General features: G+C 57.5%; 1 protein-coding gene across 10 annotated transcripts in view; it reads right to left on the minus strand.

Annotated features, from left to right (window-relative positions):
• The window catches only part of DNMT3A (DNA methyltransferase 3 alpha), a 105,991-nt gene extending 95,922 nt beyond the window's left edge, over positions 1-10,069 (minus strand). For 7 of the 10 annotated variants that reach the window (XR_009694661.1, XR_009694662.1, XM_061154946.1 and 4 more), the window contains exon 1: positions 9,915-10,069. The gene's annotated coding sequence lies outside the window, so the exon portion shown is untranslated. Of the gene's footprint in view, positions 1-6,709; positions 7,682-9,299; positions 9,388-9,914 lie in introns of those variants that run through there. The other 3 variants (XM_061154947.1, XM_061154948.1, XM_061154956.1) reach the window with 3 other exon arrangements.
• Between the last annotated feature and the right edge of the window lie 4,144 nt (positions 10,070-14,213).

Genomic DNA, 14,213 nt, shown 5'->3' on the forward strand with positions numbered 1-14,213 from the left:
CCTGAGATGTCCCTTCTCTGAGCTCATGGAATGCCCTGGGCACGCGCCGCAGAGCTCTCTCCACCCACCTATGACGTAATGGTCACCTTGCCAGACTCTCGCCTCCGCTGCGGACACCCTGAGGACTGGCTCAGTCCTCTTTATATTTTTGTAGCCAGTGCCTGACACATAGTAGGTCTTTAGTAAATGAATAAACAAACGTTATTTGTGGATCTCAAACAAGGAGCCTCTGGAGAGAAAACTTAAGAGCTACCAGGCCCGTTGAGTCGGGGCCCCAGTCTCTCACCATACCATCTCAGAGTCCAGGCTACACAGAGGGTGTTAACCAGAGAAAGTGCAGAGGCGACTGCCCTGCCCCACTGGGCTTCCCAGCTGAGCTGCCAGTACCAGGCAGGCCCTCAGGTCACCACTAGTTGGGCTGGGAACCACAGGCCTGGGAGAGGATGGCAACAAGCACCACATTGTTGCTGGTAATAAAACCATTAGGGAGCACTGCTGTGCGCCAGCTGCCAGGCCCGGCTGCGGTCTAGACCCTCCCATGCCTGTGGGCCAGGGGGCAGAGCTGGCCCTGCCAGCAGGCCCAGCAACCAGAGCAGAGGCCACTGCCTGCTCTGGACCCAAAGAGAGCAGAGGGCAGGAAGGGAGAGGGCCCGGGGCTTGAGGAATCTGCTTGGTTCCTGGTGGGCATGGAGTCTCAAGAAACTGACCGAAGTACATCAAAATTAAAGGCCCAGAGATGAGACGCCCAGGGCTGGAGATCAACCAGCCAAATCTGGGCTTTACAGAGGAGAGACAGAGGCCATGCAACCCCTCAGGGGTGATGAGGATGACAGACAACACGTGTGGGGTCTTGGAAGACAAGAGGGCCTTCAAAGGGGTCATCTCGCCCAGTCCCCAGATGCACCCCAGTCATGACCCAATTAAGAGAAAAGGAATGCACACCACCTGAGTACCTACTATGCGCCGGGCGCAGTGCTGGCATCGTCACACAATATTTCATTAGATTCAAGCAATGCCAGTAAGAGGCAGATGCTCCTCTCAGTCCTGATTCACAGATTAAACACCCAGCTCAGAGACCTTTAGGTCTCTCAGTTACCGTAGGAGTAGCAGGGCTGAGATGCAAATCAAGGTCTGCCTGCCCTCTGGTCACTTCTGTGCCCTGCACATCTGTCCCCTGGCAGCCTGGGACAAGGGGCAGTCCACAGAGGGACTGGTTTGTTTCCATGCTGATGCTAATGGTCCTTTTATTTATCTTCCAGCCTCACTCCAGAGGTGGGGTGGGGCGGGGCTGGAGAAGTCCACATACCCTTTCTCCAGTCTTTAACAAGGGCAGCCTCAGGGGGCAAAGCAAGCTCCAAGTTGGCACCCATGGCCCGGGGCTGGGCGACCTGATTGTGGAAGGGGGAGGTGGGTGCTGTTGCCAAGCAACCAGCAGAGGAATTTGTATTCGCCCCTCCTCACCTCTCCCCTCTGTCACCTGGGTCACTGCCACCTGCTCCTGGGCCTTCAGATCAGAGTCAGGCACAGCTTGAGCCCACATGCCAGCCGAGCTTCCCAGGCCTCCCCTCTGCCCCTGGTGGGGCCTCCTGAAGCACCATCTTGTCCTCCCTGCATGTGGCTCCCCAGGCTACACCAGGGCTGGGTCACCTGAGGTCCACACCAGGACCATTTGGGTCACAAGAGCAACCAGACTGAAGATCCTCAATGATTAGTTTGTCATCCTGGTCAGATCTGAGAGGTTCCCATCCCTATCCTCTAAAGTGAACTTGCTCTGCAGCCCCGACGTGAACTGGGGTGCTGCCAGCTGCCTGTTTTCTGCTCTCACCCAACCCCAACCAGTCCAGCCTTCGCTTGGAGACCTCAGGGTCTGCAATAAATCTCCCTGCAACCTTTCCAGAAAATACAAGTACCTGAGTAGCTCCACCCTGTGCTGTCACTCTCCAAGCCAGTTTCACATTCATTATAAAAGGGCCCACCCTTCCAGCCTAAGGGTGACTCAAATTTTTTTCAAGTTCTTATCCAGAAGCTTCAAAAGTGTGGTTTTATTTTTGCTGTGGTCATTAAGAAAGGAATGCACGTGCCTTTACGTTGTTGCAAAGGTTACAAAAGTGTATAAAGTGTATAACCAAAATGCTGACACGCTTGCTGGGTGATCCTTCTAGAACGACTTTTTTCTAAGCAAGCGCTAGCCTCTAAGTGTGCATACTGGTATACGTTTTAAAGGAACTTTACAAAAATGAGATCAGACTCTGCACGCTGTTTGTGGGGGTGACCCCACACCATATCATGGACATCCAATGTGTCAGAATAGACACATTGAGTATCCCATTTCAAAGGCTTTGGGAGAATCTGACTAGATCCCCTTTTATCCATTAACTTAGTACCCTTTCAGAGTCTACAAAATAAATCACACAGGACCATGCTTTCAAGAAGCCCTCTGCCAACAGGTTCTGCTATGCTGGCGGATCTCAGTTGCCTGGCATGGGTCCAAGCACCCTCGCCTCGCCTGCCCCTCCCTGGGTCCTCTGGGGAAACTCTGAGGGAAGGCAAGCTCCCAGCCCCCCAGCTCAGGTGTTCCTGGGCATTCACCACGACAGAGCCCACATCCAATGCACAGCTCAGTCAACTACAGATCTGACCCCACCATCCCGTAACATCCTTCTGAGCATCTTTTAACCTTTCGAAGTAAGAAGCACCAGGCACCCCAGGATGGAGCTGATCTACTAGCTCTAGAACACCTTCTGCACTGACCCCAGGATCCATCTACCTAGCAGCACAGCAGGAAGAGCACCTGATTAGCGGCCAGGACACCCAAGTTCCAGCCATCCCGTTAAGAGCTGTGAGATGGTCCTCATCCCCTCTGTGCACCCAGATGGGGCATCCAACAACTGGCTCAGAATTAAAGATGACCTTGACATTTGAAACAGAAACAGAGGGAAGATCAATAGGGATGACAGTGAGCAGGGCCATGACCTCAGGAAAGAGAAAATAGGAACCTGCTTACAGATGTAAATAAGGCTGGGAAATCCTGGAGGTTGGGGGGGCGGGGAGAACCAGAGCAGGATGGAAATGGGCAATGCAGAGCTGCAGTTGAAAAACAAATTTGCATTCCCTGCTGGGGTGGGGTGGGGTGGGGGGGACCAGAGCAGGATGGAAATGGGCAATGCAGAGCTGCAGTTGAAAAAAAAAATTTACATTCCCTGCTGGGATTCGGCTAGGAAAGCCCCGGGCGCCCACACCTCCTCCCCCAGCCTCTGTCCTCCAGACAAGCAGGCCTGCGATGTGATCAGCAAGGGAGATGTGGCCTGGCGGGCCCTGTCCACTGGCTGTCCTTGCTGGGGCTGCCAGGCACTGCCAGTCACACCTAGGGGCATCCCTTCTCCAGGTGGGGCGCTCAGTTCCGCTGCATGTGGAGGAGGGAGGGAAGAGAGCAGGGCAGAGTCAGGGTCTGCTGTCCCCCCTTCCCCTTCCCTGTGCTCTTGGCCCCTTACAAGAATGATGTGGGTGCTGCAATGCCTCAGCCTGGGGCAGGGGGTGCCAAAACCAGATCCAGAGACCCCTAGGAGGCCAGGTCAGGGACCCTCCTGCCGCCCATTCACATCATGTTGCCATCACTGACAGAGACACAGCCCCGCTGGTGTTTCCCTTAATTGCCGCGACACCCAGGGGTTGCTGTAATTTAAACCCTGCTCTGTTTCCCTGAGTCTGAGCTCTTAAGCTTCAGTCTACAGAACATAAAGGAATCATCAAGATCCTACACCAAACAAGCTCAGCTGGTCCCTTCCCCTCCCTCCCTTTCGTTCCTCGCTCTTCTCCACCACCCTGCAGAGCCACCACAAGCAGGGAAGTTCGAAGTGAGTCTCCACGGGCCACGCCGGCGCTACAGGGCACAGGGGCCCACTCCCCTCAAATCAGCATGGGGCCTCAGGCTGGCCTCCAGCACACGGAGGCCCCACTCACTGCCCCAGAGTCTCCGCCACACTCCAGCCACCTTATCCCATGCAGCCTGGCTTCCTCTCCTTGGTCAGGAAGCCCCATCTCTGCGCTCAGAGGCTCATCACAGGTGCCACCTCCTCCAAGAAGTCTTCCCTGATCTCTCCAGTTGGTTGTCACCTCACTGTCCTTTGAGTGTTTTGTCTTCCTCTCCCTCGACCTTGGTCTGTGGCCATTCATTAGCTGGGCACACCCTAAACTCCCCATGTACCCTCTCAAAGCCCAGCACAGGGTCTGGCCCACAGGAAATGCTCAGCAAGTCTCTGGGACATGGAAGTAAACAGGCTGCACTTGAGACAGAATCCGAATAAAGAGTTGAAACTAGCGTGAGGGACTGTAGGTGGATACAAAGACAACCTGTTGACTATGATCTGCTAAACTCTGGAAGGATTGCTAAATGGTGCTGAGGAGCCTCCCACCTCTGAAGACGTTTCAATCAGAACCAGCACTTTCCTCATCTGTCCAAGATTTTGCACACAGAGACGGGAAGGTGGACAAGACTTCCCAGAGTCCTGCAGCACCAAGCCACGCGAACTACCCTGATGATGACGATAGTCATGCTGAGCGCCTGCACTCGGCCAAGGGCGATGGGCATTATCTCGTTTAATCCTTCCAACAACCTATGCATAGAGCCTGGTCTCATTTCCATGTCACAGGTGAGGAAATGGAGGGTCGAAGAAATTGCGCTTGTTGGAAGCTGAATGCAGTTCCCTCCAACTCCAGGGCCCTCACTTGGGCTGCCTCAGACAGGCTCATGTCGAAGCAAGTCTCTGTCCCCACGCAGCTGCACACCGCGTACACAGAAATATGCACAGAGATACACGTGCACCACACCCTGTCTTGCCCACACACTTAGCCAAGGGACACACATGCAAATCTCTGACACTGCATGAATCTCAGATCTGGTAGGTTGTTGTTGTTGTTTTGTTTTTTTTTTTTTTTTAGGAAAAAGAGTCAAAGAGAGAAATGCCTGAAAATGAGCCTTTAAGATTTGAGTGGAAAGGAATCTGGCACCTTTGGTTTACTACTAAAGCCCTGCTCAGCAGCAACAAAGCACATAGGCCCACAGATATGCCCAGCCTCCAAGCACACTACTCTCCACTGAACACCAAAAGGGAAGTGGAAACAATTCCTACAGGCCATTCCTTGGTCCTGACTGTTGCCTGTTTCCAAGCAGAAGGCCAGAGACACTTAACTATCAGTGGGGCATGGGACCGGGCAAGGGGACCTGAGCACCAAGACAGGGACCCCAGGATCAAGAGAGCAGAAGGTGGCAGGAAGTGCTAAGTGAGGGGAGCATGTGATGAGCAGGCAGTTGGCCCTTCTGGCCTCGGGCTCTGGGTAGTGCTGCCAACCCTGGAAGAAACCGGGCCTGGCTCCCCACCCAAACAGCCCCCAACCCAGCTCCAAGTGCTCTCAGAGCTTCAAGTTGTCTTTCAACCCTAAATTCTAGGGCTTGGATTCTAATGGTAACATTTCAGGCAGAGGATGGGGAGAGGGTGGTCTATTTTTAACTCACCCATTAGAGAGCTGGCAACACTGCTCTCAGAGTCCCCTTTCTATCTGGCTCCCAAAAAAACAGGAGCCTTGATGGAGTCCTGGCTCACGCTGAAAAAGAATCTGGGTTTTTCAGGGGGGCTTGAGCCTAAGGAGCCTCAGTAGGCAGTGACTATTTGGGGAAGGTGGAGCAGAAGCAAGAAGAAGAGAGCCCAGCCACCAGCCGTGCAGCTAGGGAGAGGACGGGGACGCAAACACAGATGTGCAGCAAGTTTCCCCACTATCCAGGAGACACCTTGGAAGCTCCACAAAATGACCAAGGGGACCCAGAGGTGGCCAGGGCAAGAGTCCTGTCCCGTGGAGACTATGAACCAAGAGGCGAGACTGACATGGAGTGTAGCAGACCAGGAGAGCTGGAGCAGGAGGCAATCTAAGCTCCCCGGAGGGCAGCTCTGGCCCTGCTTCTTCCCAGCCAGGTCATCCCAGGCCAGGATTTTATAGCTTGTCCTGTCTTCCTTGCAGGCTTTTTCAGAGGACCACTGGCATGAAACTAAGAGCATCTCTTGTTCTAATGAGGTGACTCTGGGTGGGTTCTGGGATGGGGGCTGGTCCCCAGAGAAACCAAGAAAGGATGAGAAGGTTTGGAGTTTCAGCCTGAAGAAGATCCACAACAAACTCAGATGCTCACGGCAAACTTGACTCAGGGAGGAAATCTCAGAAATTCTGCACACACACACACAAATGCCCATGTAAACCTACAAAAGGACACACACATGTGAGGGCTTAACCAGAGGCTAAACTTTTACACCCTTTGTGGAGTCAGATGTGACCGACCTGTTTCCTGAAGGGCCCCCACCCTTCACACCACCAGCTCCCTTCAAAGGCCCACCCCTCAGGAGGCCCCGCTCTCACTCAGACCTCCTCTCCTGAGAAGTCCTTCCTGATTATACCTGTGTGGTGGAAATAAGACCATCCCACCCCCCTTCCTGGGTCTGAAACTCCACCACTGGAATCAGAGCCATAGAATTTAAAAGCTGGAATGACCCTTCAAGCTGCAGTCCAACCCCCACCCTACAGAAGAATCTTGTCCACAGACACCCTGACACATGGCCGTGGTTATCCTCTCCTCTGCTTCTCCAGTGCTTGGGGAGTAGGGGGAGGAGGGGAGGAGCCCTTGCACAGTGAAACTGACACTCCTTGAATTTGAGAAGGAATTCACCTTTTCGAAGGCTGGTTTCCTATTGCGGGTCCGTAAGCCTGGGAAGGAGGACAAGGAGAGCCTCGGTCCATCAGGGCCAGGAACTGTGCATTTGATGAGGAGCTGAAGACAGGCCCAAGGACCTGGACAAGAAGCTGGAGAGGAAGCCAGGGCCCAGAGGAGTGGGGCCCGGGGAAGGGAGGCAGGCAGGTGCCAGACCCGCTGCACAGGTTTGCCTGGGCCCCTGCCTGCGTGCGGCACATGTGCACACATGCACACACACGCACACAAGACTCACACTTTTCACAGAGTTGCCTGTCAAACAGCCCAACCAGGGCCTCAGTGGGACCTGGAGGCAGAGGGGGACCACCTTGTCCCAGAAACCTAGCAAGAACTCCTAATAACCCAAGCCTCCTAACCCAGGCAGCTCAGGAAACCAACCAGGAGACCAGCCCCGGCCAGCCCCGGGGATGGCCCAAGGAGGGTCCGCCTGACAGCTGGGCTCCCCAAATCCCACAGGCCAGTCTTAGCACTCCAAGCATCGCCCAAAGAGAAAAGCTCCCTCGGCTGCAGCTGTCACATCTGCCGGGAGAGAGCAGGCACAGCGGAGCAGCACCTGATCCCAGGATCCCTTCTCAGCCCGCCAGCCAGGAGGCCTGGTTCAGCCGCTGGCAGCCCCGGCTGAAACATGAAGACGGAACTGTCCCCCAGGGATGCTGATGGCAGTCTCTGGGCACGGCAGCGAGGGGCAAGCTGGGTCACAGGGCGGCCGGCTCCTCTCCCGCAGCCTCCTGTCCCTGCTGGTTTGGGAGTGGGGCGAGTTGTGTGGCTTCGGGGCCCCGGGCCCTTCCTCCCCGCCTGACGCAGGCCAGAGCTGCCCAGCTGGGTGCAAGACGCCATCTTGGGTCAAGGTGCAGCCACAGGGGGCTCCCCTTCGCGAGCCGGGGGGGAAGAGAGCCCCTGAGAACCAGCAAGCCCCTCACTCCCCACCCAAGGCGCCAACACCTACTCAACTGGCTTTGCAGTAGAGAGAGAAAGAAGGACGGAAGGGATGGAGAGAAAAGGGGGAAATAACAGGGGCTGGGGGGGTGGGGGGAGAGGGAAGGGAGTGGGTGCCCCAAGAAGGGAGGCTCCAGGAAAGCGAAATGCAGTTTGGCAGCCCGAGGGCCGCGGGCCCCAGCGATGGGGGGCTGGGGGAGGCCGGGGGCGGGCCCTGGACTCCGGCCAGCCCCTTCGGAGCCGAGGGGGAGGGAGGGCAGGGCGGCCTGGGGGAAGGGAGCTGGGGTGAGGGCGGGACACGGCCCGAAGCCGCCTGCGGCTCCGAAGCTTGGGGTCTCCCGGGGCACTGGGACGTGGGGGCCGAAGACCCCGAGCCGCAGCCTCGGCGAGGCCTCGTCCTTCACCGTGCAGATGCGAAGCTTTCAAGGACACGTCTGCACCGGCCCAGCGGGGGTGCGTGTGCGTGAGTGTGTCCGCGTGCGTGTGAGTGTGTGCAGGCGGGTGGGTGCTGCTGCAGGGGGTGACCCTGGGCGCCCCCGCCCGCAACGCCCCGGGCCCCGGCCCCGAGGCTCCCACCCCCTGCGTTTTCCGGTCCCCGCGGCCCGGGTCCGGGATCTTCGCCCGCCCCCGCCCCGCCCCCACACTGCGGCGCCGCCACCGCCACCGCCACCGCCGCCGCCGCCGCCGCCGCCGCCCCGGCTCCCACGGCCAGCGGCGGGGGCAGGGAGGAGCCAGGCACGACGTCCGCCCCCCCCGCCCCGCGCGCGCGCCGCTCGACTCTCCGCGGAGAGGTGTGCCCCCCAACTGGCACTCTCCCCACCCCCGCCGCCCCTCCCAGATCCGCTGGCACCCCGCACCCCCAGCCACAGGTGGCCGGAGGAAGATCGCTGCGCAGCGCTCCCCGGCCCGGCCCCCCGATCACCCCTCGGCCCGCCCCCCGGGGGCCTCCCGGGTCCCCCCGCCCCGCCGGGCCGAGGAGGGCCTGGAGCCGGGGGGGAGGGGCGGGGGGCCGGGTCGTGCCAGGCTGCCATTTTCTGCCGCCGCCGCGGAGCCTGCGCGGGGCCCGGCCCCCGCCCCCCTCCCCCGCTCCCTGCGGGCCGCGGCGGGAGCCGATTATTCCGGGTCGGGGTCCGCGCCCTCCAGCGCCCCGGCCTCAGGCCCCAGGCTGGGCCCCGGGGCGGGGGCAGGCAGGGCCCGGAAGGCGGGGGCGGCCAGGCCGGGGCCCCTGCGGCAGCGCCTAGCCGGGCACCGAGGCTGAGGCCGGCGGCGGAGGGGGGCCCCCGGCGGCATTGTATAGACTTGAACTTGAGCCCGGAGCCGGGCGGGGGCGCGGAGGGGGCTCCGCGCCGGGAGCGAGCGGGACGGGAGGGGGCGCCTGGCGAGCCCGCGGGGACATAAACAAACCCTCCAATCCCCCGCGCCGCCCTGGCCAGCCCGGCCCGCCGTCGCCGCCCGCAGCCCTGGCCCCGCGAGCGCCCGGCGCCGAGTTGCGGGGGTCCGGGAGCGTGCCCCGAGCCGGGCACTGCCCGCCACCGTGCCCCCCGCCCGGCTACCCTCCTCCCCGCCCGCCTCCGGGCCGGCCTCCCGGGCCGCCAGCAGCGGCGCTCATTACCGTGTGGCCGGTGGGGTCGGGCCGGCCCGGCTGCGCGCCCTAGTGCCGCGGCGCCGCGTCCCGGCTCGTCCTCTGCTCTCGCCGCCGCCGCCGCCGCCGCCGCCCGCGCGCCCTCCCTCCCTCCCTCCCGGCCCGCCTGCCTGCCTCGCTCGCTCGCTCCCTCCCTCCGCTCGCTGTCGCGCTCCCTCTCTCCGCCTCCTCCGCCGGGTCCCCCCCTCCCACCCCTTCTCTCCGCCTTCCTCCTTCCCTCCCTCCGGCCGCCCGCGGGCCCAGGCCTCCGCCCGCTGCTCGCCCCCCGCGGCCGCGCTGGCCCCGGCCCCGGCGCTGCAGAGCCGGCCCGCGAGGCAGCGCCGACTTGGGGGCCCCGGGGCGCCGCGGCGGGAGCGGCCTGGGCGCGCGGCCGGTCCTAGCGCCCTCGGCCCGACTTCCCGGCCCCTACGTCCCCGCTGGGGGTCCCCGCACGCTGCAGGTCGGAGAGCCGAACCCGGCAGCGCCGCGACCCTGCGCAGGGCCCGGGCTCCCCGCCTCGGCCGCTTCTCCCGGCCACTCCGCCGGGGGCCTGCGGCAGCCCTCACCACCCCCCCCGGCCCGACCCTGCGCGGGGCGCCCCGCTACCTGGCGCTGCCTCTGCGCTGGGTCCCCGCATCCAGCACTGGCCGCAGGGACAGCGGCCCCTCCTCTCCCGCGGCCGGTGTCAAGTGCCTCCCCCCCGGCAGCCCGCGGAGCCCCCGGCGGCTTTCGCCCTGCAGTTCTCCCGACCTCCACCAGAGCCCACTGCACTCTGCCTGCCTCAGCACTGGGGCTGGGGACAGCAGCGCCGGCCCATCCGCGTCGCAACCCCCACGCCACCCGCCACCCCCGCCAGGTGCCGCCGCCGAGTGGAGGCCAGTCCATTCAACAGGGCCAAGGTCGGGGCGCCGGGCCTATCCAGGCCGTCTTGGAGGCTCGAGCACCTCTATTGGATGAGCCTCCCTTGAAGGGAGTGAGCTCCCCGTACCTTGAGGTGTCCAAGTAGAGTTGAGTGTCCTCAGTTGGTCAGTGGAAGACTGAAAGATTCCTTGGCTGGGAGGTGGAACTAAATGACATTGAAGATCCCTTCCAGCTCTAAGATTCCGTGCACACACCTACACTCCACCCTCGTGCTTACTCACCCCATTGCTGCGAGGGTTGGTCTCATTTCCCATAGAGTTCCCAGGGCTCCAGATTTCTGACTTGGGGCATCACTGTCTACTTACATCAGCACCACCGCTCTCACTCTCCCAACCGCCACCGCTAGGCTTGGCCCCCTCACTCCCCTCCCCTCTTCTGCCTGTATCCCCACCAGTCATCTCCCACAGTGTACTCCCATTCCACCCAGCACTTCATCTTTATTACAGCGCTCTGAGCTCCCTGGCCCAGGATATAGTGTGCCGCCTTCCCCAGGCATCCATCACCTTCTCTGCTGAAACCAGTCCTTCTTTTCCCTCCACCCCCACTAACTTCAGCCCTTCAAGGGTCACAGCAACAGTTACCTAACTCTTTGGGACATAGAACTGACCTTTCATCCAACAGATTCCCTTCCAGAAGTCTTCTAATGCTTCCAGGTCCCTCAGTCTGCCAACTCCCCATGCCTCAAGGTCAGAGACCACTCCCTACACAGTTTTCAATGTCATCCTCATTCAAGGGGTCACCCCATGGCACTGGTGAGAGGTCCTGCTATCCGTGGTCTCTACCTGGCCAGTTCCATCTTAAGTGGTCTCTGAAGACAGAGTCCACCTCTGTCACCTCTGTAGCCCCATACTTGGCACAGGCTTTGGCTGAATGAATATGTGCATTGCAGACTCCTTGCCACTTTGCTTTCAGCATCAAGGTGGACATCCATAGACATGCTAAAGGTTGGCTAAGGGGAAGACCATGTTTAGAAAGATAGTTGCCATACCTTCTAGTTCCTTAAAGTGTGAAAGTGTTAGTTGTTCACTAGTGTCCAACTCTTTGCAACCCCATGGACTGTAGCTCACCAGGCTCCTCTGTCCATGGAATTCTCCAGGCAAGAAAACTGGAGTACGTAATCATTCCCTTCTCCAGGGGATCTTCCTGACCCAGGGAACGAACCTGGGGCTCCTGCGCTGCAGGCGAATTCTTTACCATCTGAGCTACCAGGGAAACACTAGGGCTTATATAATAATACTCCAACTAGCAGTGAGGGTTTTCTGAGTGTCTCCTGTGTGCCAGGCACCAGGTTGGCACTTTTCCCCTAGTCCGTGGCAAGACTGTGTGGTATAGTGTGTGTCATCCCCATTCTGCAGATGAAGAAACTGAGACTCAGTCAAAGCCACAGAGCTGGGAAGCGGCAGAGCCAGGATCCAAAGCATGGTCTGTCTGACTCTGAAATCGTGATGGTTCCCTTAAAACCTTACAGTTATTCTTAATAAACTGACACTCTCAGGGTCAAGTGGGCAGTTGTGTTTCTCTTCAGTAAGGAATTCCTTGGCTTGTTCCGTGGTTAGGACTCAGCACTTTCACTGCCACGGCCTGGGTTCAGTCTCTGATCAGGGTACTAAGACCCTGCAAGCCACGTGGCTCAGCCAAAAAAGAAAAAAAAGCAGCTTTCTATTCAGTAGAGTTATCTGTGATGAACTCATTGGGAGCCCATGATAAGTGTGACCCTGGATGTCTGTGAAGCTGATGTCAAAAGGCCCAAGGTGACAATGTTAGGGGGTTTGCTTATGTGCAGTAAGAAGCAAATGTGTGGCTGCAGGGTTGTTTCTGGCTCCTGGTCCTGATGTCTTTGGCATGAGGAAGGCCCTCCAGGCCGTGCCAAGAAGAGACACATCGATGCTGGCTAACCGTACTGGGCCCTCCTCACCATACATCACACAGGGTCCAGCTCAGATTGATTTAGCCTTCAGGCTCCTACGGCCCCATCAGTTGTGTGTGCTCCACTGTGGCCCAGCCAGTATCCCAGTCAACCCCAGATCATCTGGGGTGAGGGACAGTTATCAATCACCTGCAGTAACAAGTGACAGAATCCTGCCTGACAAAAGGCTTAAGCAGTTGAGTTTAGACAGCCAGGAAGACCAGGGAACAGGTAAATCCAGGGACTCAAGTGCCAGCTCCAGAGCTGATTCTCTCACCTTTCACTCTTGTCTTCTTCCCGCTTTGGGCACTTTTCTGTGCTTTAAACAAACTGAAGGTGGTAGGCAGCTGTCTCATGTCCCTACTCTCCCAACTTAGAGAATCCCAGTGGAAGAACATAATTTCCTTTCCTTCAGGAAACCCCCTAATGCTTCCAGGGCAGGAGGTTCCATGTCTTTTATTTTATTTATTTATGTATTTATTTTTGGCCACAACACACAGAATCTTCCCTGACCAGGGATCAAACCCGTGCCCCCTGTACTGGAAGTGCAGAGTCTTAACTACTGGACCACCAGAGAAGTTCCTCCATGTCTTTAATAACACTCTCCCAATAAAAAAATAAATTAATAAAAAAAAATAACACCCTCCAAACCCCTGAGCCTCAAATATGAGACACAATTGTCCTGTTTTTTGTATTTCAGTGGCACCCTTGCTGTCAGTGCCATCCCTAGCAGAGATGTCCTGAGGGTTACTTCAGTTGTTCTGACTTTGGTCAAAGGCCACTCTGAACATGTCCTACCACCTGGGGGTGGCGTGGATCACATATCCACCCCCTTAAGTGGGTTCAGGAGGTTTGGAGACTGACAGACCCAACAGCACCCTGTGGAGAAGGGGCAGAGCTGTTGTCCAAAGCAAGGGTGCTGGGCAGACACACTGCACTTCACCCAGTGGCCGCCCAGCATCCATGTACACTGTCTTTTCCCCATACAAGCATCAAAAATGCTCTTGCTGGGACTTCCCTGGTGGGCAGTGGCTAAGACTTCGTGCGCTCAATGCAGGGAGCTTGTGTTCCATCCCTGGTCAGGGAACTAGATCCCACATGTAGCAACTAAGAGTTCAAATGGCACAACTAAAGATTCCGCATGCCCCAGTGAAGATTAAAGATCTCACGTTCCGCAACTAAGACACAGCACAGCCAAATAAATATTTTTTTTTAAATGCTGCTTGGTAGAGGTGGTGGCTGCACAATATTGTGAATGTACTAAATGCCCCCGAACTGTACATTTTCCAAAGGTTAATTTAATATTATATGAATTTCACCTCAATAAAAAGATACTTTTAAATGCTCCTACTAAAATAAAGAACCCTCACCACCTACAACTAAAAATCCATTTACTGTCCTTCCCAAAGGAGGATAAAGAGGATCCAGGTAAGTTGCATTCCTCTCAATGGTCTACACGTGGCTTCTCATTATCTGTAACAGTGGCTACATTATAAATTTAACCACCCTCAAAACACCAAGCCTATGATGGTGGAGATAAAATAGATTATTCTCAATGAAGACTGACTTTGGAAGAGAGGGGAAGGGAAAAAGCACATAGGGGCCCACCCTGCCAGCGGGGCAGCCAGGACTCACTTCTCCTAAGGGAGCTTAGTCGTCGTCTGGAGGCTTATTGTCTTCAATGGCTGAACCTGAGTGCCTACAGGGAAGAAGTCCCCTTTGCGGAAGGTCAACTCCCTATTGGCATGGTCGTGGCTTCCTGGGGATTCCTTCAGAGGCTAGGCAATCCTTAGGTCTGAGGATTGCAGAATCACTTCCTTAAAACCTCAACTGGCTGCCAGTCAGCTCGTTTCCTAGGAACTCCATGGACTGACTAGTAACTCGCCCCCTAAATCCCAAAGCTGATGAGTGGACTCCAGTGCATGGCCACCACAGAGGTTGTGAGCATTACAACAAAGAGGGAAATAAAAGTGCTTTGTAACCCATAAATGAGGTCATTATCCTAATTCACTAAGAAAATCATAAAGACACAGATTCGTTCTGTACAGTTTCACGTGCGCTAGTACACAGTCCTTTTA

Source organism: Dama dama, chromosome 11, assembly GCF_033118175.1.
Source record: "Dama dama isolate Ldn47 chromosome 11, ASM3311817v1, whole genome shotgun sequence".
NCBI lineage: Eukaryota > Metazoa > Chordata > Mammalia > Artiodactyla > Cervidae > Dama > Dama dama.